Raw genomic sequence first — 25,702 nt, forward strand, 5'->3', positions numbered from 1 at the left:
TTTTAAAACACATTTATAGCATTTTCCTTCAAGCAGACTTAGGTTGTCAGTTCCCACTGTTTGCCGAGAGAAAAACCTTTTCAAAATCTTCAAATGGATTTAGCCACTTTCGTTACCCAGCGTGATATAGCAATAAAAAACACCACATGAAAAATAGTATTGATCATAACTGAGGTATATGGCGGACATTATTGTACTCAGACACACACAGCGAACTGTGTTGTGCTTTTCAAAAAAGAAAGGATATAAATGAAAAAGGAAGCAATCTAAAGCCCATTCACTACAAATATCTGCAAAAGTGCATACACAAAGGCCTCCTTATGATCTGTTTTACAGCCCAATAGGAATAAATGTGTTTTTATATAAAAAGGCAAATTGTATTGATTCTATTTGATATGTTCGCTACACTCTTACAAACCAGCATATGTCCAGGTATTTCAGAAGAGTTGCAATGAAAATGAGCAAAGTTAGCCTAAAATTAGATTTTTATGGGGTAGAAAGGGAATGTTTGATTTTCAAAATAGGCTTCAAACTGACAATAAACTATGAGAACCCAAATTATCCATAGCTAATGCTTTAAAAATGTTTACAGTTTATCAATTTGTAGTCTACTATACGTAGAAAATTTCCTGTCATTCTAGTAAAAGTGGCAATGCTCAAAATGTGCATTTGTCATTTACATAACCAGGTTCATCATATGTTTGTGTTTGCTTTTTGCATGTGTATGTACAGAGGATCATGGGGATGCTTTATTATTTTTATTTTTAAAATTCTTTTTTACATTTTATGGGTAAATATATGTTTTAATAAATTTTACAATCAAAATATACAAAACAAGGTATAAATACCAGGAACAAGTACAAGTGGCATGAATATGAAAAACAAACAATATACAAAGGCTCAAGTCAAATGTTGGCAAACCAGCAGGTACATTCTCAATAATGAATATAACAGAGGATGCTGGTAATCAGTGCAAATGCAGTAAATCAACAAATATTAAACATAGGAAAAAAACAAATGAGAGTCTGAATTGACCATATCCTTGCAGCAAGTGTTAAAACCATACAGCTAAAGAAAAGAGGAAATGGCCAGGAACAGGGGAAGCAATAGGGAAAAATGGGTCAGGGAGCGGTATCTATATAAGAGAATTAAAAAGAGTCACGAGGAAAACTGTTCCCAACATGCCCATTAAGTTTGAAACTTGTCCATACAATCTTTATCAAATGCCCTTATCTCCTCCATTCTCATAATATAATTTACCTTGTTGACCCAGTGAGCAAGGGAGGATATAGTAGACTGTTTCCAATATAGTGAAATGAGTTGTCGAGCAGCTGCCATTAGGTGACAGTGGATAGTTTTTTTTTATAAAAAAACAGGTTTTTGGGCATTACCGACAGCAAAGCCACCTTCGGGGCAAAGGGTCAAGGGGTCGCCATACAAATCAGAACAGATATTAAATACCTCACCCCGAAATGATTCCAGACTCGGACAGGACCCCCAGATATGAAAGTAATCTCCTTCCTCAGAACCACATCTCCAACAATTGCTCGGAACATACAATGGAAGGAAACAGGATCCCTATACCAACATGTTAAGGTTTTAAAATTCTTCTCCTGTGTGTACCCGATGATTTGTGCGTAAGTTCATAAGCTGCTAGCCAGTCCGACCCTGCAATCTCTTGGCCAAGATCTCAATTAGGGATGAATTTAGGTGTGATTAAATCATAGGACCCAATAGGAGTCTGGTAAATTAAGGAAACCAAATGTAGGGGAGATATGGTTGGGGTGCAAAGCTTTTCAAACTCAGTCAGAGATTGATCTATGTTGGCTGAAAGATGTGAAGATTTCCAAAAAAGCATCAGCTGCATAGAAGTCAACCAAGATACCGACCGTGGAGGGTTTTAAACGGCTTGAAGAAATCTACCTGAAGATGAATCCAGGAAATGTCTGGCTTGTGGCCAATCCTCCCTGGTATAGCCTGATATATTACCCTGATGCAGACCGAGGGGAAAGGAAGGATTATCAAAAAGGGCGGTCAGTGGAGAAGGTATAGAAGGGAGAGCCAGACGATCTCTACTGGAACGCCAAGTCTTCAGTGAGGCTAAAGTAAGGGGAGAAAGGGTAGAGTGAAGGGCTTCAGTAGAGTCCCAAGTCCATGCCACCGCTCTCAAATCCAGGGGAGAGAGATCCTGTTCCAACCTAATAGATAAGGTGCATTCTGGTTTGGATTGCCATTTTACTACTCTGGTAAGTAAAGAACATGAATCCTACCGAACCAGGAGAGTGGGAGTTTTTGCCAATTGTCCAGGTTCTGGGATATGGATTTTAGTAGAGAAGCATAATTGAGTTGGTAGAGGCGAGATAGGTCTGAGGATATAGAGACGCCTAAGTACCTAATGCAATCAAGCCTAGAGTGTAGGCTTCTGTTTTGGAGAGATTTAACTTGAAGTTACTGTGACAACCAAATCTATCCATTTCTTTAGAAATAGAATAGAAGGGAGTGAGGTGTGAGGTTGAGTATTGTATAAAAGAACATTGTCAGCATAGAGAGCTAGTTTGTGGTGGTGAGATGGAGAAGGTACGCCTTGGATTAAAGGATTAGATCTAATAGCGTTGGCTAGGTGTTCCATTACCAAGGCAAGGAAAAGGGGGGACAATGGGCATCCCTGCCTAGCTCCATTGCAGATAGAAAACTTTGCGGAATGGGGAATGAGTCCCATTGACCAAGATTTTAGCTGTTGGTGTGGAATACAGAGCCATGATTTTTGCAAGGAGAACAGGTCCTATGCCAATCTGCTGTAATGTTAGTGCTAGGAATTTCCAATTAACCCTATCAAAAGCTTTTTCAGCATCAATTGAAAGGAGGCAAGCCGGAATTTTGTGCTTCGGAATGTAGGAGATAAGATGTTGGGTCCTTGTAGTGTTATCCCGCGCCTCTCGCCCGGAATAAAGCCCACCTGGTCACTGTGTATCAAGAAGGGGTGCAGTGGTGCTAACCGGGAAGCTATGATTTTTGCATATAATTTGAGATCAACATTGAGGAGTGAGATAATTCCCACAATAAGCCATATCCTTCCCCAGTTTGGGATGAACTGCAATATTTGCGGGGAGCATATCAGGGGAGAATAGGGAATCCCTAACCACTGCATTAAATGCTCTGGTCATAATGGACAAGCAGTCAAGAAGCCTGAGCCTTATATAAATCTGGGGGTGTAGCCGTCAGGGTCAGAACATTTACCACATTAGAGCAATTTGACAGCCGCTAGGAGTTTTTGAGGGGGGTGTACAATTTTGCAGAAGTGGAAGCGCTAAGAGTAGGGAGTGCAGTCTTCTGAATATATGATTAAATGTGTGAAATTGAAGAGTAGGGAGAGAGGGAGGGTTGTGAAGTAGGTAAATTTTATAATTTGGTATAAAAGGTCGAATACTTTAGCAATGTCTCTGTTACCGTGCACCCAACCCCCCCCCCCCCACTGAGTTGATAAATGGAATGGATGTCCTAGGGGATCTAGGGTGAATAGTACGGGTGAGATGTCTGCCACATTTATTTGCCAATTCATAATAGTGGCTATCATTGATTGGGAGTCCAGAATGCTTAGCAACTCATGGCGTGCGTTAGAGAGGTCCACTAGAACATCTGGCAACAGATCCCATTTATGGATTGCCTCCAGGTCCGCTATAAAGGCAAGGAGATGTTTAATTTGGGTGGATCTTGCCATGTTTGATGAGAACACCACATAAAACACACTTTAAGGCTTCCCATTGGGTGAGTGGTGTCTTGAGCATGTACCAGGCCAAAAGAGGTAATGGTCTCATTCATCTCTGCCAAACAGACTGAGTCACTCAGTAAGCTGTCATTGAGTCTCCATGAGCCTCTGGGACCCCTAGTGGGGAAAGTACCAATTCTAGGTGGACAGGGGCATGATCAGACCATAGCCACAAACCCATCCTGGATCTAGGTTGAAAGTCATGTAGAGCTTGGGTGATCAAAAAATAGTCTATGCGGCTGTAAGTGTTGTGGGCACAGGAATAGAAACTATAATCCCTGCCAGCAGGGTGAGAAATATGCCATGTGTCCACAACTCCCAGACTATACTCCAATTTAGGTAGCAATTGGGTAAAGAAAGAGAATTGGTCTTGATTAGGGGCATACACATCAACAATAGTATAAATCAGTTTAATTGATAGAAAAATGTAGTGGCCCTGGGGACCAGCAGAGGGATTAGGGCAATGGAACCACTGAGTATAATACAGATTTTTAAACAAAGGGATAACGTCACTCCTAAAGTGAGTCTCCTGCAAAAATAGTGTTTGAGTTTTGGCTTTGTGAAAGTGGTACAAAATTTGGCTCCTCTTCTCTGGACTGTTAAAGACTCTAACATTTAGAGGGGCCAGGGAAAAAGGTTCAGCCACCGTCATTGTACACAAATCTAAAAAAAATTAGTTGACATACCGCTCCAGTTTCTATAGAGGTTAACAGCATAAAGGGGTATGGAAAGGGGAAATTAGGCCTCAGGATCCCTAGATGGGGTAACCTGGGCAAAGCAACAAACGGAGGCTCCTGTCCGCGTCCAGCAACAACAATTAGCACATGTCATAACAATAAAACAAAAGAAAATTGCAGCTTATCATAAAGATACATGAAAATTCTGCTTAAACTCTCAAAAAATCCCAGCAAGTGGATAATTAGAGAGATAATGGAGCAGTAAACATAAGAGGAATAAGGCAGCCAGGAATAACTGCCATAGGAAAAATCAAACATTGACTAAGGTGCATTTAGATTATACCTATCAACAAGTTGATGTGGCAAAGTTCCCAGGGCAGTCGCTTTAAAGGGAGGAAAAGAAGTGAGGGAGGCACATAAAATGCCTCTGTCCTGGTCAACTATCACGAGTATCACAGTCCACAGGTGGAGAGGAGCTTAAGTGATGAGATATGCGGCTGGTTTGGATCCAAGGTGACGGAGGTGGAGGGTCCAAGAGCAAAAGCTGGACAGGCCATTCTGGTAAAGGAAGATCCACAAGCCCTAAGGAGTGCTGGAAAGTAGGGAGGTCCTCTAACTGGCGGAGGGAGGCTGTTTTCCCATTATTAGTGGCCAGCAGCTGGAATGGAAAACCCCATCTGTATTTATATTTTGAGATTTGAGAGTCTCCAAGATGGGTTTAAGTGCCCTGCGCTGAGCAAGAGTATGGCGGGATAAGTCCTGCAGGAGGATGATTGGTACTCCAATAAACAAGATGGAGGATTGTACACGGGCCGCACGCATGGTCCTTCAAATGGAAAGAATGCACTCTGCACACAATGTCACAAGGTTTCTTGGGGTCTTGGTTCCAAGGTTCTGTGGACTCTGTCAAGCTCAATGTGGTGGTCTTTAGTGTTGAGGAGTAAATCATTAAACACAGCAGTCACCGCAGGAAGCAAATCATCAGTCCCCACACTTTCAGGAATCCTTCTAATTCTAATGTTATTAGGTCAATTCCTGTTCTCAAGGTATTCATGTAGGTAGATAAGTTGTTGTAGCAATGTGGAGTGAGCATTTAAGGACTCTGTATGCTTAGTAAGAAGGCCCCTGAGGCATTTTGTAGTATTTTTAATCTCTTCAAGCATGTGTCCAAGATCTCTCTTTAGCTCCCCCATTTCCGACTTGTAAGTATGCTGCATACTTTGGATCATAGCTTCCAGATCAGATTTGGTAGCTAGGGCCTGAAAATTTGATTCCAAGTCCTGCTGAGGAGGATGGGAAACAGAAGGCGCCCCCAGGAGAGAACTTGCGGCCATAGGGGGTTGTGAAAGAGGGTCCCTGGGGCTGCTGTGTGCAGGAGAGGCAGCAGAAGTGCTCACCTTAGGCAATGCTGAGGCAGGAGGCTCTAAGGCTGCTGAGTGATCTTGCCTCCTTTCTGGCTCCTTCGTGGCCGGGGCAGAAGAATTGCCCATGTTGAAGAAGGTGCCGATCCCATGGAATCGGGCACCGCTGGAGGGGATGCCAGAGTCCTGGTGTCCATGCTTGCCCTTTCGTGCGGGCAAGAGAGAGAAAACAGCTGCAGAGAATGTTGAAAAAGCTGGCCGCGGACAGGGGAGCTCACAACATGCATCTCACTCTGCCATAAGCCAGGGCACGCCCCCGTTTTTTAAACATTTTTAAGCTCTCCATGTGAAAGTATACTGTAGTGAAAAGTTCTCTTTACAGAAGCATCAGGTGTCCTCTAAGTTTATTGTTTCTATGGAAGACTAAAAAAAGATGTTCCCAGAGGGCGTTGTTGAGCTTGGGACACACCAGGTGGTTTCCTATCAGCAGAAATGGTCAGTAAACCAACAAATGGCAAGTTTGTTTACACGCTTATTACATCCTGGTTAAAGTTGACCTAAACTAAAATTTTTACCTTACACAAAAGGGTACAACCCTTTTATATAAGGTAAACATTTCCGCTGCGATAAAGACAGAATGGGAGCAGATACCTATGTCATACATCCCAGGAGGTTTCTGGCAGCCCCTTCTTTTTCTCCAATGGAGAAAAAGAAAAGGGTGATCTCACACATGCACAGTGAGATTGTCAAGTTTTTCCCCCATCTACCTTAGGCTTTGTCACCTAATATTGTGCCTGCGCAGTGCGAGATTGGTGACTTAAGCAGAAGGAAGAAGAGTGGGATAGAAGATGGAGGCACCAGGTGCTTCTTCCACGCCGGGATGAAGGACGATTCCAGGACTACACAGTTCCTGATCCAGAAAACCTCTGTAGGGATTGACGGATCTGTGAAAGTAAAGGTGAGTGTCAAGAACTTCTTGGCCAGATGAGGGAGCTAAAGAGGCCTGGGGATGATCAAGTGTAATTGTCTCAGCCGACACCCATCCTGGAAATTAGGCTATGGATATATACTCCCAGCCTGCTCTTTCCTGTGTCTCTGTTCTTGGCTGGTGAGCTGGAAGGAGGTCCAAGGTGAACTGTGTAAAGACACAGAGTATATTTGGAAAAGCTGTATGGTTAGGGCCCTAGAGTCCTGCGCAGCACTAGGTTGGGCAGGATTATCAGTAAAGGGATCTAACAGTTACTTAGAGGCCAAGTGGCCAGGCTTTATTTTGCCTGTTTTTTGTGAAAATAGTATTAGTGAATAAAACCCTTGATGCACTTTTAACCAGCTGGCCCTGTTTCCTGTTTGAACCCCCCCCCCCCCCGTTGCTATGGGCGATCTCACATTATGTAAACATATTGTTGAATTGACTAACAGAACTCTTCTATTTTGTGTACAGTATGGTACATGTAAATAAAATATAACAGATACGTATTCATTATCTGACTACATTTTTCCACAGTTTACAAAAATTGTCTCTGTGTGCCCGACACCCTTCCCCAAAATGGCTTTCTCGGGAGATTTAGAGAGACCAACTAACTAAACATAAAGAGAAAGACAAAAAAGAAGATATGTATTATACATATATATATATATATATATACAAATATATGTACATAATGAAACAGTGTAATAACTAACTGTAATAACTAACTGTAAGAAACAATCACACTTTATGCTGGGAGATGTTACTCGATAATGTAATCATTATTGCATGGTATTGTGCTGTCCATGTAATAGACATCTTAAAAGATAATAAGGTAATAATATAGTGAGATAGCAGGTTGTCACTTACTTTTTAGTAGATCAGATATTGCTTGGTGAATCGATCATTTCATGAGAGATGAAATCTTTAGTTAATCCAATTAGAATGATGTAAGATGGCTTGGAGATATGGTATACTTCAGATGCAATATTGGGTATTTGGAAGCTAAGTTGAATCAAAAAGAAAACTAGTTGTTTATAAATACAAGGGTTTGAGTTAAAATAGGGATAGAAGGGTATAGTAAGGAAAATAGTTTTTAAATGTGATTACACAGTTCAACAAGAAAACATTTTTTCACATGCCAAGGATTTTTCAATATATTTAGTGTATTTCAGGTCGGCTAAATCCAGAAATGACATCAGTTTCATTGAATTGGCTTGTGAATGTGGATGGAAATCCAAGCTGTTAAACAACTCATGTGGTGCTGAATGATGTCATTTGGAAACATGAGTTGTATTATCTGATGTTATTAAAAAAATGCTTTGACTAGGAGGTATTTGCTGATGTGTAATTCCAAAGGTCTTGTGGTGGTGTTTCCAGTTGGCAGAGTTTGGTTTTCTCTTTTTTGCAGCAAAAACCAGGACACTCAGATTTAAACTTCTTGGCTTGACAGTAACTACAAACCATTTCCATTTTTCCAATGGTAACACTTGCATGCTGCGAGTAGTCTTTATGTGGATCATATTGGAATCATTCCAATGCTAAGCTAAAATGTTGTTCTATCTTACTTATCCTGTAGTCAGGCCTCATGCTGTTGTACTGTGTCCAAAGCTCTAGATGTAGTAGCTCAATCTATCTTATCCTGTAGTCGGGTCTCACGCTGTTGTACTCTGTCTGAAGCTCTAGATGTATTAGCTTTATCTCTCTTATCCTGTAGTTGGGTCTCACACTGTTGTACTGTCTCTTAAGCTCTAGATGTAGTAGCTCATTCTCTCATTTCCTGTACTCATTGTCACGCTGTTGTACTGTCCCTGAAGCTCTAGATGTAGCAGCTTTATCTCTGTAATCCTGTAGTCAGGCCTCACGTTGTTGTACTATCTCTGAAGCTCTAGATGTAGTAGCTCTTTCTCTCATTTCTTGTAGTCAGGTCTCATGCTGTTGTACTGTCTCTGAAGCGTGGCAAGTCTTCTATTCATTTCCTCAGGAATTTCTTGTCTACAGTGTTGTTTCATTTTTTTTTGCCTTTGTAATTTGAAATTTTGAAATTTGGTGTACCTATGGTATGGCGAGGGCCCAAAAATCATCATAATGATTGTTATTTTTGTATTGTGAATGTCAAAGGTTTCAATCGTTACAAGAAAAACAAGTGGGAGTACCCTGATTTGGAATCAGTAGGATGACCTGTGCCGCATGGTGCTGATGTTCTCATTCCAGTGTTCAGTACACTCCCTGACATTCCTGTATCTGACATGGAGGATATACAGGGTTTGGAGTGTAATCCAGGAGTTAGCAGTGGAAGTGAATATGAAGGAAGTGTTTCATCAAACCAACAGTTCTCCCAAAAAGAGCTCAATGATTTAGTATGTGACCTAAGTCTGTCAAAACAAGCATCTGAACTTTTAGCGTCCAGGCCAAAAGAAAAGAACTGTCTGATTGGTGATACTCTTACCCTATTTCAGTGAAGATGGAGACTTTGTGTACTGTTGTAACGTCCCTGGACTACTAACCCATATGGGAGTACCAGAATACCGAGCAGAAGACTAGCGGCTTTTCATAGACAGCTCCACTCGAAGTTTGAAATCTGTTTTACTGCATAATGGCAACTGCTATGCATCAATTCCATATGGTCACTCAACAAAACTTAAAGAAGAATATGAAAACATTAAAATGGTCTTACAAAAGCTTTGCTATCATGAACACCAATGGTCCATATGTGTTGATTTAAAAATGGTGAACTTCCTACTTGGACAGCAAAGTGGATACACAAAGTTCCCATGCTTCCTCTGCGTGTGGGATAGTAGAGCAAAGCAGGATCACTGAAAAAAAGTGACATGGCCTCCAAGGAAAAACATGAAAAAAGGTGCAACACTGACGGCTGTGCTCATCAATGAATGCAGCCGTGGGAATCATCCTGTGATGATTCCCACGGCTGCATTCATTCATGAGCACAGCTGTGGGAATCCTCCTTTCAGTGTTGATCCCCGGGCACTAGAGGTTAAATGAGGACAAGGCTCCCCATTCATCACCTCTAAAGCTTTGTGATTGGCTGAGGAAAGGAAAATCCTGATGAAGCTTGAGCTGATTCCCACTGTTGAATTTATTGATGAGCACAGCCGCGGTACTCCTCCTGCCAGTGTGAGTCCTGCGGCTGTGCTCATCAATGAATGGAGCCGTGGGAATCATCCTGTAATTTCCTCGAACTACCGATGGTTCCACGAAATCAGTTTGCCGAACATTCGCGGTCCCATTAGATGTTCGAGGAAATTTTCGTGAGACTGGCAGAGGCCTTCTCATCCTTACTTGTAACTCATTATTTCAATTATTCCTGGTGAGTTGGAGGCATTTATTTTCTTAAATCCATCTGGTTTCCCTTTTTAACAATTCTCTATTGATATCACCCCCTCCGGGATTGTGGTGGACATATCCCAATACAGTAAATCTCATTTGATTTTCATCGTAATTATGGTATACTCCATACCATGTGATAACTTAAGGGGGTCATAATTCTTCCGCTTTTAATAGTATAGACATGTTTGTATATGCGCTTCTGTATCCGCCTATAGCAGAATTTTTTCAAAGATTTACAAGTGTTCAGACTAGATCGAACATATAAATGGTAATAAACCCCCAAACAGCGCCCATTTAAGAGAAGAGCGAGCACTAATCAAAGGAATATGGAGACCACCGATGAAAGTGGCTCCTAAAGTACATCACAGACATCACAAAGTTCAGAGATTAGATATAATAAAACAAAAAACAGGGCATTAAAAGAGTCACACCAGCAATTTCATTTAATGAAAATCACAAACACAAAAAACCATATAGTTCACAGACATCCACTTTGGAATCAAATTTGAGTATTACACCTTCTCCAACAGGAGCCTCTATGGACACATGTACTTCTATTCACAAACAGGACACTATGAGAAAAACACCTTTGAAACCATTAGTTACATCACATTCAAATATTTAAAGGGGAATGTACACCCATGAATTTGGGTAGCTCACAAAATATGCTTTGAACATCAAATATCCAAAATAGCTGTGTTTTTTGCACTTCCGAAAGTGCACAAAACGAAACCTCCCTGCCGCCCAAATATTTCAGGGATTGATAGCATTCCAGCAGAAGCAAGTCCAATGGTAGATGAATATCTAAGACTATTTGTTTTAGGACTACCATCTGACTTAAAGGATACCTTGGATGTAATAAAAGTTATTGAAGATATGAATGTGCCAGTGAATTCTCTGCTAGTAGCTTTAGATGTTGAGGCTCTGTATTCCAGCATCCCTCACGACTTGGGTTTACAAACTATAAGGAAATGGCTACTTCAAACTAGTAGGGATCTCCAACATCTGAATGACTTTGTCATTTCTTTGCTACATTATATACTTACTCGGTTTGATAAAATGACTTAAAAGTCCCATTAACACCTGATTGTTTATACATTGACTTATAGTGTGGCAAAAGTTATGAACTGTGTGTAAAATCCTATAAAGTTATCTACACGGTGATATATATAGTTTATGAAGAAATTTTTTAGAGCTCTGAAAAAGGATGGCGATTGCTAGGGATGAGCAAGAATGCCTCTGACATTCTTGCGAAAATTTCCCCGAATTTCCGATGGGTATCAGGGTAGATGGGATAGACACGTGATGGCAGACTACTGCTGCAGCCTTCAACGTGATTGTCCTGATCATCACTATAAAAGGAAATCATTCAAACTGAGTTTTTAAATGTCTTCTTTGTGATTAGTTCTGTAAAAATACTGAGTATAGAATATATTGACATTAGGTAATTCAAAAATGTAATTTTGTAAACATAGGCATATCTAGTTTAATTTTGCTTAATTTTCATGTTATATTCATTTTTCTATGAGGTTTTGTTTTAGGTCATTATTCAAAAAAACTAGAGCCAATCTAGCAAAACCAATACAATATTTTGATTCTGTGCATCAAACATAACCTAAAATGACTTTATTCTGTTTGGCAGGAAAATGTTTGTTGACCAGTATTATTATTTGGTCAACTTACATATGAGTATAGTGAGGAAGGTTACTGCAGAGATCCATTAACTGGACCTTATATTATTCTGATCCTATGGGAACCAAATAGTTAATAATAAGTAGGTGAAAAAAATACCAAATAATAGTTATTATTATGAATATATATTGTAACTAGTAAAGTACTTTATATAAATAAAAATATAGTATTAAAAAAATAGTAGTAAAAATAGAGTATTATGGATGTTAGTGATTGGATGATGGTCCAATATTATTTATATTTTTCTGTATCTATAGGATAAATAAATAAATATGACAAAAGTAAGAACCCACTTGAACTCAATTTAGTGTCCCAGGCTGAAATATCATAGAGAAAGGGGGTGACTTACTATGAATTATGAAGTCCAGAAGGCAAGGCATCTGCAATCAGCTTCCAAAGGGAGCCAGCTTGCAGATCTCCCGCATGCGCAGTGAAGCCAAAAGGTTATATAAGGGTAGATGTTGTCATAGTTCCACCCTTAGGGTCGGATGATAGTTTTTTAACCTCCCTAGCGGTTTATTTCTTTCCGGTTTTATATGTCTAAAAGCGGTGTTTTGAGTGTATGAGTATAATAAAGTTTGAAACACGAAATCATGAAAAAACAATAAATTGAATAAATTAAAAAATCTATATATTTAAAAAATATATATATTTTTTTAAATTAAAAAAAAAATACACATTATACTCATACTAATATATATGCTGTAAAATAAATGTTCTTGAAAACAATGTACTGCTTTTACACATAAAAATCCAATGTATTGCATTCAATACTGGTATTTTGTTTTGAATGCAATACAAATGGATTTTGAATTTCCCGCCCCGCCGGCAACATACACACGCATCGGAACTCCCCAGTGACTAATCGGATGCCGAAGCAGGAGGAAAGAAGACAGAGATTGCGGCGCTGGACGTCGCGGGACGCTGGCGGATCAGGTAATGCTCTATTTACTATTACCTTCCCATAGATTTACATATCAGGGTTACCACTTTTAGCAACTTTTTTCCACCCGGGTTACCTCTAGGGGGGTTAATCTGTTATCTCATATAGCCAGACTGGGATAACCTATTGAAACCACACCTGGTACTACATTTACTAAATGACTGTTTAATGGCAAATGTAATTGTTATATCCAGATAAAGACCTATATCCTCTGCTGTACAACCAGCAGAAGCATGCACATAAGGATGGCTATGGTAGAGCTCCCTGGGACCTGTAAGGTATCATAGCTAACTAGACAATGCAAGGAGAAGGAAGATCATATACAACAATAGAATGCCAAACAATGATAGGAATGACAAGCAAAGCATAAAGCAAACATGTTAAGGGACCATACCTATCCTTCTGATGACCTGTGTCTTAAGCACACACGTGCAATAATTGTCCTTGAAAAGGATCTTTCACGATCCCTTCCAAGGACAAACGACTGTACAATGCATAGAAGAGTGCTGTATATACAGTGCAGTTCTGCTCTATGGAGAGGGGAGGGGGGAGAACGATGGAGTGGCACCCCACTTCGCTCTCTACTCTTCACTTGCATTATGGTTGTTCATCGTCCATCTTCTGTGGATCCGCTAGGACGGTCGTCATTTTAAGACCAACTTAAAGGTAAAAATATATTGCCTATTCTTTTGGAAAATTGGTCTTTATAATAGGTGACCCAGTGGTGAAATGATAACTTCAAGGATCCCAGAGCTTCTCTGAAATAATTTCTTAGTTCTATAGTCTTAAAGTCTGTTTCAAAATACTTTTTTTTTTTTAATATTTTTTTGAATTTTGTATGGGGGTTAGATTTAGAATTGCTTTAAAATGTTCCATCCAACAACTTTCTTGCTACTTTGCAGCTTGTTGTTGAGCAGAACAGATGAGGTCTTCTGACGCACAAGTTTAATTATTGTAGTGTACAATTCCTAGTTCTTTTTGATTTGTGTCCTCCCCTCTTTGCATTGCAAGTTCGTCTTTTAAAGTTAGTCTTTTTTTCCCTTTCTTTTCTTGGCTTTCTGTACATAGCTATTATGTTGTTTCAGTTTTTATTGTAGTCTGGCAGACTTAGTATTATTCAATTTCAACTTCAAATTCCATCTGCTTTCAATCGCCGTTAATGTCTCTGCCATTATCTGTTTCTTCTTATATCCTAAATGTTCCTCAACTCTTTATGTACAATGAGTGTACTTTTTCCCTACTTCATCTGCGGTATCATCAACATCACATGTTTTTTTTTCAAGGTTATCTGCTATTTGTCAAAAGAATAAACTTTTTGTCAAAAAGTCAAAAGAATAAACTCTTTTTTAGAGTTCTGCAGCTTAAAATCATTTTGCTTTTAGTGCAAATTTTACCTAATTACCTCACTCAGGGTCTGATTTAAATAAGCTCTAAGGCTGCAGAGAATACACTTTTATCAGTGAAGCTGGTTGATCCAGCAAACCTGGAAATGATCTGGTCCAAGATTCAAAACAGTTGCTAGCAAATGGCAAATGACTTTGAAGAAATCTATTCAAGGTTTGTTGGATCACCCAGCTTCACTGATGAAAGTGTATCCTCTCCAGCCTTGAAGAGCTTTAATAAAATCAGGCCCTTAGTGTCAACTGCCTACTGAAATACCTACCTTTAATTTTCAGTGCTTCAATTGGGCGCCAAGCTCTTACTGAACGGGAGGATTTCCAGGGCTGCATCATACAGCCCTGGAAATCCTCTGCGATCCCCGGGCACTAGAGGCTAATTAACCTCTAGTTCCATTTGTAAGAGATACTTATATTACAATGTCAGGAGGTTCTCCTTTGCCCGGCATCTTCTCAAAGATTGTAGCTGTGGCTGCATTCATTGAGAGGAGTGTGCGATCCCTTAACCTCTAGTTAATTAACCTCTAGCACCTCAAGTGCTAGGGATCGCACACTGTTCCCAATGAATAGGGCCACAGCTGCATTCATTTAGAAGATCCCCGGGCACCAGCTGGTAACTTTCTTTCAGGTATGATTTCAGTACACATAAAGTGCCAAGACACTGGAATTCTGAAAAGATAAATAGGATTTGCAAGGACAATGCAGATTGGATGAAAGAGCAAAGTGAAATGGTTTGATCAAAGTGCTGGTTCTTCTTTCACTTTCTAGTCATCTCCTGGGGAGGGGAAATGTAAACATTACTTATCTGTAGCAGACAAAAAAGGTTTACCGTCCTGTTAGAGCATGCAGTGCTTTGTAAATACTAAAAATAGATATACAGGAATACAAATTGTATAAAAAAAAGCTTCCATAAATGTATTTCAGTGTTTAGCTGTTTGACTGTCAGTCGAAACCTGATATCATACTGATAAAGTCTGCATTGCACTAATCTCTGCAAAATCTTACCGTTGAAGTCCCTGGAAAGGGCTCCGACCCTGGCGGAAAAGACTGCATACCATATAGACAACAGTTCTGTTGGCTAAACTAATCATATGCCTAAGAATACATCCAATTGCAACTGAATGAAATTCATTGTACCCTTTAGTCTTCTTTAACCTTTCCATAACCTTTATGTAGTGATAACATGATTATATACAATCTAAATGGAATCTTATTTTGTAATCCAATAGACAGCTTATATTATATTTTATGTAATCCATTTTAAAAAGTCAGTCTTTTTTTCTACAATCCAATAAGAAGCTTGATATTTGTCATCCTTATTATCTTCTTTTATCCTTCTTTCTCACTGTATGATTAAAGACATTTATAATCTTGTCTGGGAAGGCAAGCAGTTGCATGATGGTTTAAAAGACCCTTTGTCCAATCAAGAAACCTTCTGAACTTGGTCTTTTTATGTTCCTCTTATTTGGATCTCTGCTTTGCCTCAAAGGGAAATTAATTTACTTGCACTAAGTATGTCTTTTTGGTATTAGGCTTGCTTGTTGTTAATTGTATTATGCTGGTTATACCTCAGTATGATGAATCATACATTTCATTAAAGCCTAACTTCAGGGAAAAATAAAACTACCCCCATGTTACAAGGGTTAAATGCATACTTAGTTCCAGGGGAATAGTAATAAGTATTTTACTTACTTTGTCTCTCTCCTCTGTAGCCTTCCTGCTTTGAATGACTGGCCCCTAAAAATTCACTTCACTAAAGGCTATACCCTTTGAATGCATGCTTTGACTTCTTACATTTAACTGCAGGACCAGTACATAGACCATTGTTGGCGAGGACACCAACCCAAAGCATGTTGGCCATCAAGCTATCAAAAAATGTTAAAGATAAAGATAAAAAGGCGTACATACCATAAATTAAGCCCCCAATAAAGTAGGAAATGTTCCTGATTTATTTTTTTGCTCCATGCAATGCTCATTATGCAGTGTGCTGCAACGCAGATATTCTAGAGATGCATTGGAATGCCATTTAAAATTTAATGCATTACACTGTGCTTGGTGTGCTAACACACTTCTACTCCTTAATAGAAGGTATAAATTAAACCCAATCATAGGTTCTCAATGCTAGGAAGAGAATGGATGGTTGAAAAGTATTTTAAACCATGTCAAATGAGGGTTATTATTAAATATAAAAAATTAGGTATAAATGTAGTTGTCTGATGATTTTGTCTTGTGTATCACTGACTAATCTTTTGCTTTGTTCTCTTGCTGTCACTAACCGCTTTATTAGGTATACCTGTTCAACTGCTTGATTAAGCAAATATGTATTCAGTCAATCACATGGTGCTAACTCAATGGGCCTGATTTAATAAAGCTCTCCAAGGCTGGAGAGAATACACTTTCACCAGTGAAGCTAGGTGATCATGCAAACCTGGAATGGATTTCTTCAATGTTATTTGCTATTTGCTAGCAAATGCTTTGAATCCTGGACCAGATCCATCCCAGGTTTGTTGGATCACCCAGCTTCACTGGTGAAAGTATTCTCTCTAGCCTTGGAGAGCTTTAATAAATCGGGGCCAATGTATTTGGGCATGCACATATTGTCAAGACAACCTGCCAAAATTTAAACAGAATGGGGAAGAAAGGAAGTTTAAGTGATTTTGAACATGGCTTGGTTGTTGATGCCAAGTAGGCTGGTCTGAGCATTTCAAAACTTCTTATCTGCTGGGATTTCATTGGAAAACCTTCTTTAGGGTTTACAAAGTAAGGTCTGAAAAAGGGGAAATATCCCTGTAGTAGCAGTTCCCTGGGGAAAATTGCTTTGTTGATGCCAGAGGTCAAAAGAGAAATGCCAGACTTATTTATTTTGATGGGGCAAGAGTAACACAAAAACTGCTTGTTGCAACCAAGATATGCAGAAGAGCATCTCTAAACACACAAAATATTCTGCCTTAAAGTATTCACTCTGAGTGCCACTGCAGTCAGCCAACAGACACCTGACCTCACAATGCTGTATGTTTCCACCCACCACACTATTACCTATAGTTAATGAAATTGTATTACAATTTATTACAAATCTTGGCCCCCTCGGATCACCCAATAAACAACCTACCAATTTCTTTTACACCTTCATGTCTTTATATAATCATTTAAAAAAATTGAAAAAAATTAAATTTGGCATTACTATGATTAAAATTTTTACTTCTACAAGAGCTTTAAAAGCTTGTCTGCAATGGTTCTAAATTGATTACTTAAAAAAGATACATTGGTAGATGCTTCTAGATGCTCTAAGAGTCATAATTCAGCGCTCAGGAAAGGAAAATCCTCTGGGAAACCATGCCCTGAAAGACTGCCCCTGAATGTGAAGATGCTGTGCAGAGATTGCTATTAAGTGAAAAATACATAGTAAATTAGATTTAGCTGATGTGAATGCTCTTTCAATTTGAATCTTTTGAAAAGCTGTGTATATCAATTGAAGAGGATGATTACTTCTCGTGAAAAGCACCAGTGTGATAGAACCTTAAATAATAATGCCGAAGACGTTCAAGGTCATTTTATTGGGGTAGTCCAACTGGAGATTGTTGAAGGCAATAAAAAGGAAATTTTTCATGGGGACACATATGCCAAAATAAATTATCAATGGCACAATTACTTTATTACACAAACAGCTAATATATATATATATATAGAGCATTTATTACGTTTAGATTATATATAGGTAGAAATCAACAAATAGCATCAGAACAATGTTAATCCCATTTAGGATCCTCTGACCTAAGTGTATCTGCCATATGAAAAATGTACATGTAGCCATGTCAATCCACTACAGACAATTTTCAGTTGTATTTGATATGTCACTCACTTGGTTCCTTAATAAATTGTTTTGAAAACTGAGAATGGAAATACTCCTTCAATTTAAAAAATGATAATGCTACATCAATACAATTTAGAATAGGTTCTTGCCTTCACTATGTGTGCAGAGGGTGGACAGATATTGAAAACATTACATGGAAAAGCAGTTTAATACTGATATAACTAAATCACAGATAACGATCCTCCAGTCTGCAGCTGTCTCTTTTCCTTGCAGGTTGTGCTGGGGAGGCTGTGCAGAATTAAATTAATTGTACAGTGCTCTCAGCAGCATGGCCTGCAAGGAGGGAAGACAGCTGCAGACTAGAATATCAGAGCTGTCACAGTCACTAGGAGACAAGAAGAACTAAAGAAGAGGTCACAATGCAGTTAGAAATATATGTTCAGTTATATTGGGTATTGAGTAAGGTATTTAATAGATTCCAGAAACCCTCATAGATTTAGTGGCCCTATACAGTTGCCCAGTATACCCTTTCCCCACCTACCCTGAGTAAAGCTATCATAGTCCAAGTCTTTAGGCATATGCAATATCCTAGTCCTATCCAAGTCATCTTCTTAAGAAGTCCAAGTCCTAAATCTGCAATCAAATCTAAGTAGTGTGATGATGAACTTGAAATAACAACCCTCAAATAAATTTAACATTATGTTTGGAGTTGTCAAATACTAAACCTACGGTATGACTATGTTCACACTGACGGTGAGGTTGCAGTGCATTTATTGATTTTTTTGCACCACTTCTCCTCAAGGCAGCCCCGCTGAGAATGAATAGGGGCAGCAGAGAGCAGTAATCCTACCCTGTTTCCCCTATAATAAGGCACTTTCTTATATTTTTTGAAATGCCAAAATATGCCCTGGGTCTTATTTTCAGGGTGATGTCTTTTTTTTCCATGAAGAAGACTACAGTACACATTTATTGTTGAAAATCACTCATGATCACTCATGCGCCATTGATTGTCCCCTTCTGATCACTCTGTGCCATTCATTGTCCCCTTCTGATCACTCATGTGCCATTGATTGCCCCCTTCGATCACTCTGTGCCATTCATTGTCCCCTTCTGATCACTCATGTGCCATTCATATTCCCCTTTTGATCACTCATGTGCCATTGATTGTCCCCTTCTGATCTGATCACTCATGTGCCATTGATTGTCCCCTTCTGATAACTCTGTGCCATTGATTGTCCCCTTCTGATCACTGACTTACTTTTTTTTTGCTTCTACAGCCGGGTAACAGACTCCGTTAGGGCAGGGATCAGCAGCTTGCTTGTCCTTCCTGGTGCTGAGTCGCGGGGGCGCGTGTGCGGGCTTGTTGTTACTTTCAGTTTCGCTCTGCACTGCAGCCAGCATCGAGGAGTCACACAGTGTCAGGTATCGGAGGATGTCTTATTAGCGGGGAGTGCCTTATTTTAATTATTTGAGCAAAAATCGGGGGGTGGCTTATTTGATGGGGATGCCTTATCATCGGGGAAACGCGGTAGCTGCTGGCTATCAAATGTGTAGATACTGGTTGTTTAAGAGTCAGCACTGTGGTGCGAATGCCTGAGTCTCTGGTAAGGTGCCAGCTGTGGCGATCCACAAGGCATTGCTCAATCCCGACGCAGGACGGAACCTGCGCTAAGTGTAGGTGCTTTCTGTAATAAAGTCCTGTCACTGCGGCTTTCTCACCTTGTGTAGCATTTATAGTTAGGGATCTGTCCCAGCCTTGTCAGGTCTCTCCTACAGCTCTGCTCTCTGCATGGAGTATGTACACCACATGACAATATCTGGCTTTGAAAAGCCATGCAAAGGTAACTGAGTTATCTCTTTTTTTTAGCAATATATTTAAATGAAAATGTTGTGCCTGTTCAGCTGAAAAGTAAGGAATGATTTACCATGATTAGTAACCACCTACTTTCTACAGATTAGCAAAACAATTCTTGTTAGCCCAGATCCACTCTGCTGGGTAAACTGATTAGGTAAACTTTTCCTTACAAAAACATATTGACTATCAGTGCGTCAGTGAGATATTAAGTCAGAATCAAATTCACAGTAATTGTTAACTTAACCTCCCTATCGGTACATTTCTTTCCAGTTTTATATGTCTAAAAGCGGTACATTGTTTTTCATGAAAATTTATTTTACAGTGTAATATAATAGTATGAGTAAAATAAAGTTTGAAACACAAAATCATGAAATTAAATAAATTTGAAAAAAATATATATATTTTTTTTAAAAAGAATAAATATTATACTCATACTATTATAATATACTGTAAAATAAATGTTCTTGAAAACAATGTACTGCTTTTACACATTTAAAGCCAATGTATTGCATTCATTACAGTTATTTTGTAATGAATGCAATACAAATGGATTTTGATTTTCCCGTCCCGCCCCGCCGGCAACGTACACACGCACCGACGTCACCGGGAACTCCCCGGTGACTCATTGCGTGCAAAAGATGCCAGAAGAAGAAGGAAGAAGACAGGGATTGTGACGATGGATGACGCGGGAGGCCGGCGGATAATGAAAGCGCTGTATTTACTTACCTTCCCATAGGTTTACACACCCCGAGTGTGACTTGGGGTTACCGCTTTCAGCAACTTTTTTCTACCCCGAGTGTGACTTACCTTACCGCTAGGGAGGTTAATAAATACATGGAGTACCACATGAATAGTAGTCCTGGGCAAGGGCCCCCTACAGAAAGGATCTAAAAAAAACTGTTCTGTAAGCTTTTAGCAATTTCTGATCTGACTTACTTAATCACCCCTCACCCGGTACAGTGCCGTAAAGGAGGATTTACCACTGACAGACTGCTTCAGCCTGTTCTTCTCCCCCTGCGGTGCCGGTGTTTCTCGGTGTTGGAGTGCATTACGCTGCTTTATCCAAAGTGGCCAGAGCACTTCACCTACTTCTATACTGCCTGGGAGACACTGAAGGGACCCCTGCTTACGAGGTCACCTCTTTTTTCTCTCATGCCTCTGACGGTGCATTGTGAACATGTACAAAACCCCACAGAAAGCTCTAGACGAGCCTGGTTTCAAGGGCCAATGGTCTTGGACAACCATTTTCATGCTAATGCATTTACTTAAAGCCCGACAAACCACATACAAGTTCTACTGCTGGGGGAATAAAAAAGGCTCTCTTTTAGTCAAATTGGCATCACCCCAAAAACCTAAGCGCCCTATTCATACTTTACGAGACACTTCTGGCACCAAATGTTTTAAACAAGCGGAAATTCTCAGTATTCTTGAAAATTACTACACACAATTTTATTCTGCGAATCCCCCGGCTGAAACAGATATAGCGACATTCCTTCAGAAGAAGGTAGACCTACTGACTATCAGTATCCCAAAGGGAGAAGGTAAATGCCCCGATACAGATTGAGGAAGTTGATAGGGCTAACAAATCCCTCCCAATGAGTAAAACTCTGGGCCCCGGATTTGTACACCTCATTATTACCTAAACCATTTAAATATAAGGAAAATCCCTCCTTTTATAGACCAATTGCTCTACTTAACACAGATTACAGGGTTATAGCAAAAATGATGGCTAATTGCCTACAACCAATGCTACCAACCATGCTAACAGCCTACCAATTAGGATTTAAAAGAAACTGACATATCTCAATAGGGATAAGAATGGCCATTGCTGCAACTACATGTCACGGTCCCTTCCGTGACTGAAGTTAAGAGATCTGTGAGACAAGCTGCAGGTGAGGTTATCTGATTGTCTCTTTGTTTTTACTTGTTTCTGTGTTGTTGTTTGTAATGACCACTCCCCTTGTATCAGCTGCAGCTGGTGGTCATTACTGCTCCTCCATTTAGTCTGGCCTCACACTTCATGCTATGAGGTTGATATTCACTTCTGTGAAGAGCTGGTGTGTTGTCCTCTCCAGAGTTCCTGCTTCTCTTTTTGCTATTAAGCTAAGTTGAACTACTTTTGGTGTTTTGTTGCTCTTTGGTTGTTACTAGGCCTCAGGGGGACACTGGTTCTTTCATCAGGGAAGGAACCAGTAGTCTCAAGCCCAGTCACTACTCCTAGGGCTATGCAGGGCTACTAGGGCCTAGGTTCCAGTGTATGAGTACTCCCACCATCAAGGGATATTCATACTGTCAGGAGTTAGGGCTAGGTTAGGGTGTCTGTAAGGGGTGACTATTCCCTTTTCCCTAGCCATTGGAGGCCTAGTCCCTTGTATTTACCTTTCTGTTTCCCTCCCCTCCTTGTTATCCGTGACACTACACTTCCATATAGCATGAACTATGTGCTTCTAAGTCTTGACACTGAAAAAGTGTTTGACAAAATACCCTGACCCTACTTGCACTCTTTGCTTGAACACAGGCAATTTGGCACGCGGTTCTAAACCTACACGAAATTCTTGTACAATCATCCCACTACACACCTAATAGTAAACAATCAACTCTCCCAAACTATAACTATACACAGCGGAAGGTGACAGGGTTGCCCCTTGTATCCACTGTTATTTAACCTTGCACTGGACCCGCTGCTTCGTTTATTGGAGGCGGACCCCAGGTTCTCTGGAAATTTGGCCCTACAGAAATTTAAATGACCGCTTTGGCTGATGATATACTTATATTCTTTGCAAACCCCAAGACTTTTCTTTCTTTCATAATGAATACTTTTCAGGAATTTCAAAAAGTGTCAGGATACACCAATAGTTTTGACAAATCGGTGGCACTTTTCCTGTTTCCCAAACATAAACCAAGTTGGAGCTCCCTGTATTCATTCTAATGGGCAAAGTCTCATTTTAAATATGGGTGCTGATTCCTAAAAATCCTGCGAAAATGTATTATTTAAATTTTGTACAGGCCATTCGCTTGATGAAAAAGGATTTCAAAGCATGGGTCTCCCTTACGTTCTTCTTCATGGGCAGAGTGGCGTTAATCAAAATGGTTACTTTTCCGAGGCTGGTATTTCTATTTCAAACCCTTCCAATTTTTTTACATACCCAAGATTTAAAACAAATCAATTTATTTGTTAGATCATTTATCTGGGGTAGTAAACACACTGTGGCTAGTGGAACAATCCTGCAACAAACTACGAAAAAAGGTGGGTTAAATTCGCCAGATGTGGCCCTGTACAACCAAGCTGCACTACTATATATATTAAAAGGTTGGATTCATGGAACATCATTTTACACAAATTTACAAGTAGATTGGATTATTCTACAACTAAGGTGAGCTTGGCAAAATGGCAGAAGCACTTCCCTAACTTACCCATTACTAAAATTTGACAGATGTACAGGGTGTCATTGAAGGTTTTCCCAGCCGTCCAGTACCAAGAAATGTTCTTTCGCCTTTTTCACAGAAACTATATTTCCCCACAGAGAGCCAATTACATGGGACAGATATGGGGGCTGATATGTCTCCTGATGTGTTTCAGGAGACATATATCAGCAATATATGTCTCCTGATTAATCCTGGATCAAATTTGTTGATTTCTTACTGTTAATATTTACATGACATCCCACTTTTGTTAAAAAGTTCACACTGTCAAGATCTGTCATTGTCAATTGTTTGTATTTATGTTTACCACTTTTCAACATCAATAATAAGATTTTAAATAAAAAAAAATGACTAATGTGTTATTTTGCTTTATTATCATGTTTTCAATAGTTTGAATATATTTATTCGCTAAGCACATTTTATTTGATGATTGACAAGTCAAGTACATTCATTGTACTCTTAAAAAATGGTATATTTGCATGTTTAGCTGGTAAACTGAAATTTAGCCAGCAATCTGACTGCATTGCATATACACAGATTACTGGTAACATTTTATGAGAGCTTGATGGCCTGTCTAAAGCTGCGTACACACTTCCAATTTTTATCGTTGGAAATGAACGACGAACGAACGACGAACGATCGATTGGTCAAAAATCGTTCGTAAAAAAAGTAACCAACGACGCCGACGAACGAGAATAGTCGCTGGAAATGAACGACTGGACCGGCGGATCGGATTGGACGACGATCGTTTACCATCTATCGTGTGTACGGCCGTTCAGTGATCGTCCATGGTCTGAGCATGCGCGGTGAACGAACGTTCGCTCACTTCCTGTGGTGCACGTCACTTCCTGTATCGTTCAAACGATCGCATCTAACGTGTGTACAATATCTGCGAACGATCGTGTCGTTATCTGCATGTACAGGATCGGTGCTATACGATCGTTCGCCGATATCGTGCAGGATCGTTCGTCGTTCGTTTACCAACGATAATTATTGGAAGTGTGTACGTAGCTTAAGGTAACAACTGTGTAAACAGTTACTGTGTAACAACCTCTGTTAGTTTCATATTGATACCCATCTAGTTACTTGCAGTTTAGGCTTATGCAGGACATGTAATTTCTCCATTTATGATCCTGATTACCTTGGAAAAGTTTCCTAGGTTTAAATGCAGTTCACTGCACACACTGATTGCCCAAGTGATCATTTGTTAGCTTGTAATTGAGGCTCTATTGCTGTATCTAAATACTGAACCTGTTGTCCCAACCTAGGAATCAGTTCATTTTTCCTGCTATCCCTGTCGCTAACATTATAGTGATTTAGTATGATTTCTTGGCACCATTTATATCTGATTAGCTTTGACCACTGTCAAAGCTAATCAGATAAAAATGAATATTGTCAACTGTTGACCACTTTGCTTTCTAGTTAATCTGGACAGAAGAATTGCTTATCCCAGACAAGAGCTATCATCAGTGGGCCAATCTGAACCCTGTAACCTGACTTTAGCCACAGCCTGATTGGTTCATCTTTCTACCCCAGGGAAAACTTGATATGTATATATATATATAAATATGAGGTGGTGCTGAGAAGTTCCTGGCTTTGCCCCCTAATATCAGGTCTGTGAGATTCTTAAAACTGTTTTTTCTTTTAGTGAGATGCTGTGACGTCAGAGGCACAAGCAACTTTCACGTCATTGGAGTTACGGGCTGTCATGAAGTTTTTGTTTCTCCAGGGAAAGTCAGCCAAGGACATTCACACTGAGATGTAACAACACTGGTAGAAGTGTCCTTCCTACAGCACCATCAAAATCTGGATATCTCAATTCAAGACTGGGCATTTCACCGTTGAATATGAGCCCTGCAGTATCCCCCCACACATTTCAGATAATTTACTAAAAACTGTCAAATTAAGTGGCTGTTATTTAATTTCTATGGGTACATGAGAAACATGAGTAGTGTGGATTAGAACCCTGTGCAGGGTCATGTCATACCCCTGTAGAACTATATGGCCATACTCTTTGTTGAACAATGATTTGGATATCCAGTATGTTTTTAACTCTTGCTACAGCTCAATAGGCTATTAAATAAAATAGACAACCTCAATTTTTATGTTTATGCTGCCTGACTACATTACAGTAACAAAAAACAAGGCTTCACTTGTTCTTTAAATGTATTCAAGTCACACACCTAATTTTAACCACCTACACAATTTCTTTACATGCTCAAACTTTTTGTTTTCATCTTTCTTTTCAAAGCAAGAATTATAGATAAGAAAAATAGGGTCAACTGTGAAAAATTAACTGAGCTTTCCAATACCAAAAGTATTTTTTCTATTCTGTATTTCTACTAAATGGACACACTGGCTGGTAACAGATATGAGAAAGCATTATGACCTTCATTGTAGGCTGAATAGACAAAGTCATTAATAACTATATTCCTCTACCCGCACTTTTAGAATTGTGTAAC

The sequence above is a fragment of the Pyxicephalus adspersus genome, chromosome 6 (assembly GCF_032062135.1).
Source record: "Pyxicephalus adspersus chromosome 6, UCB_Pads_2.0, whole genome shotgun sequence".
Lineage (NCBI taxonomy): Eukaryota > Metazoa > Chordata > Amphibia > Anura > Pyxicephalidae > Pyxicephalus > Pyxicephalus adspersus.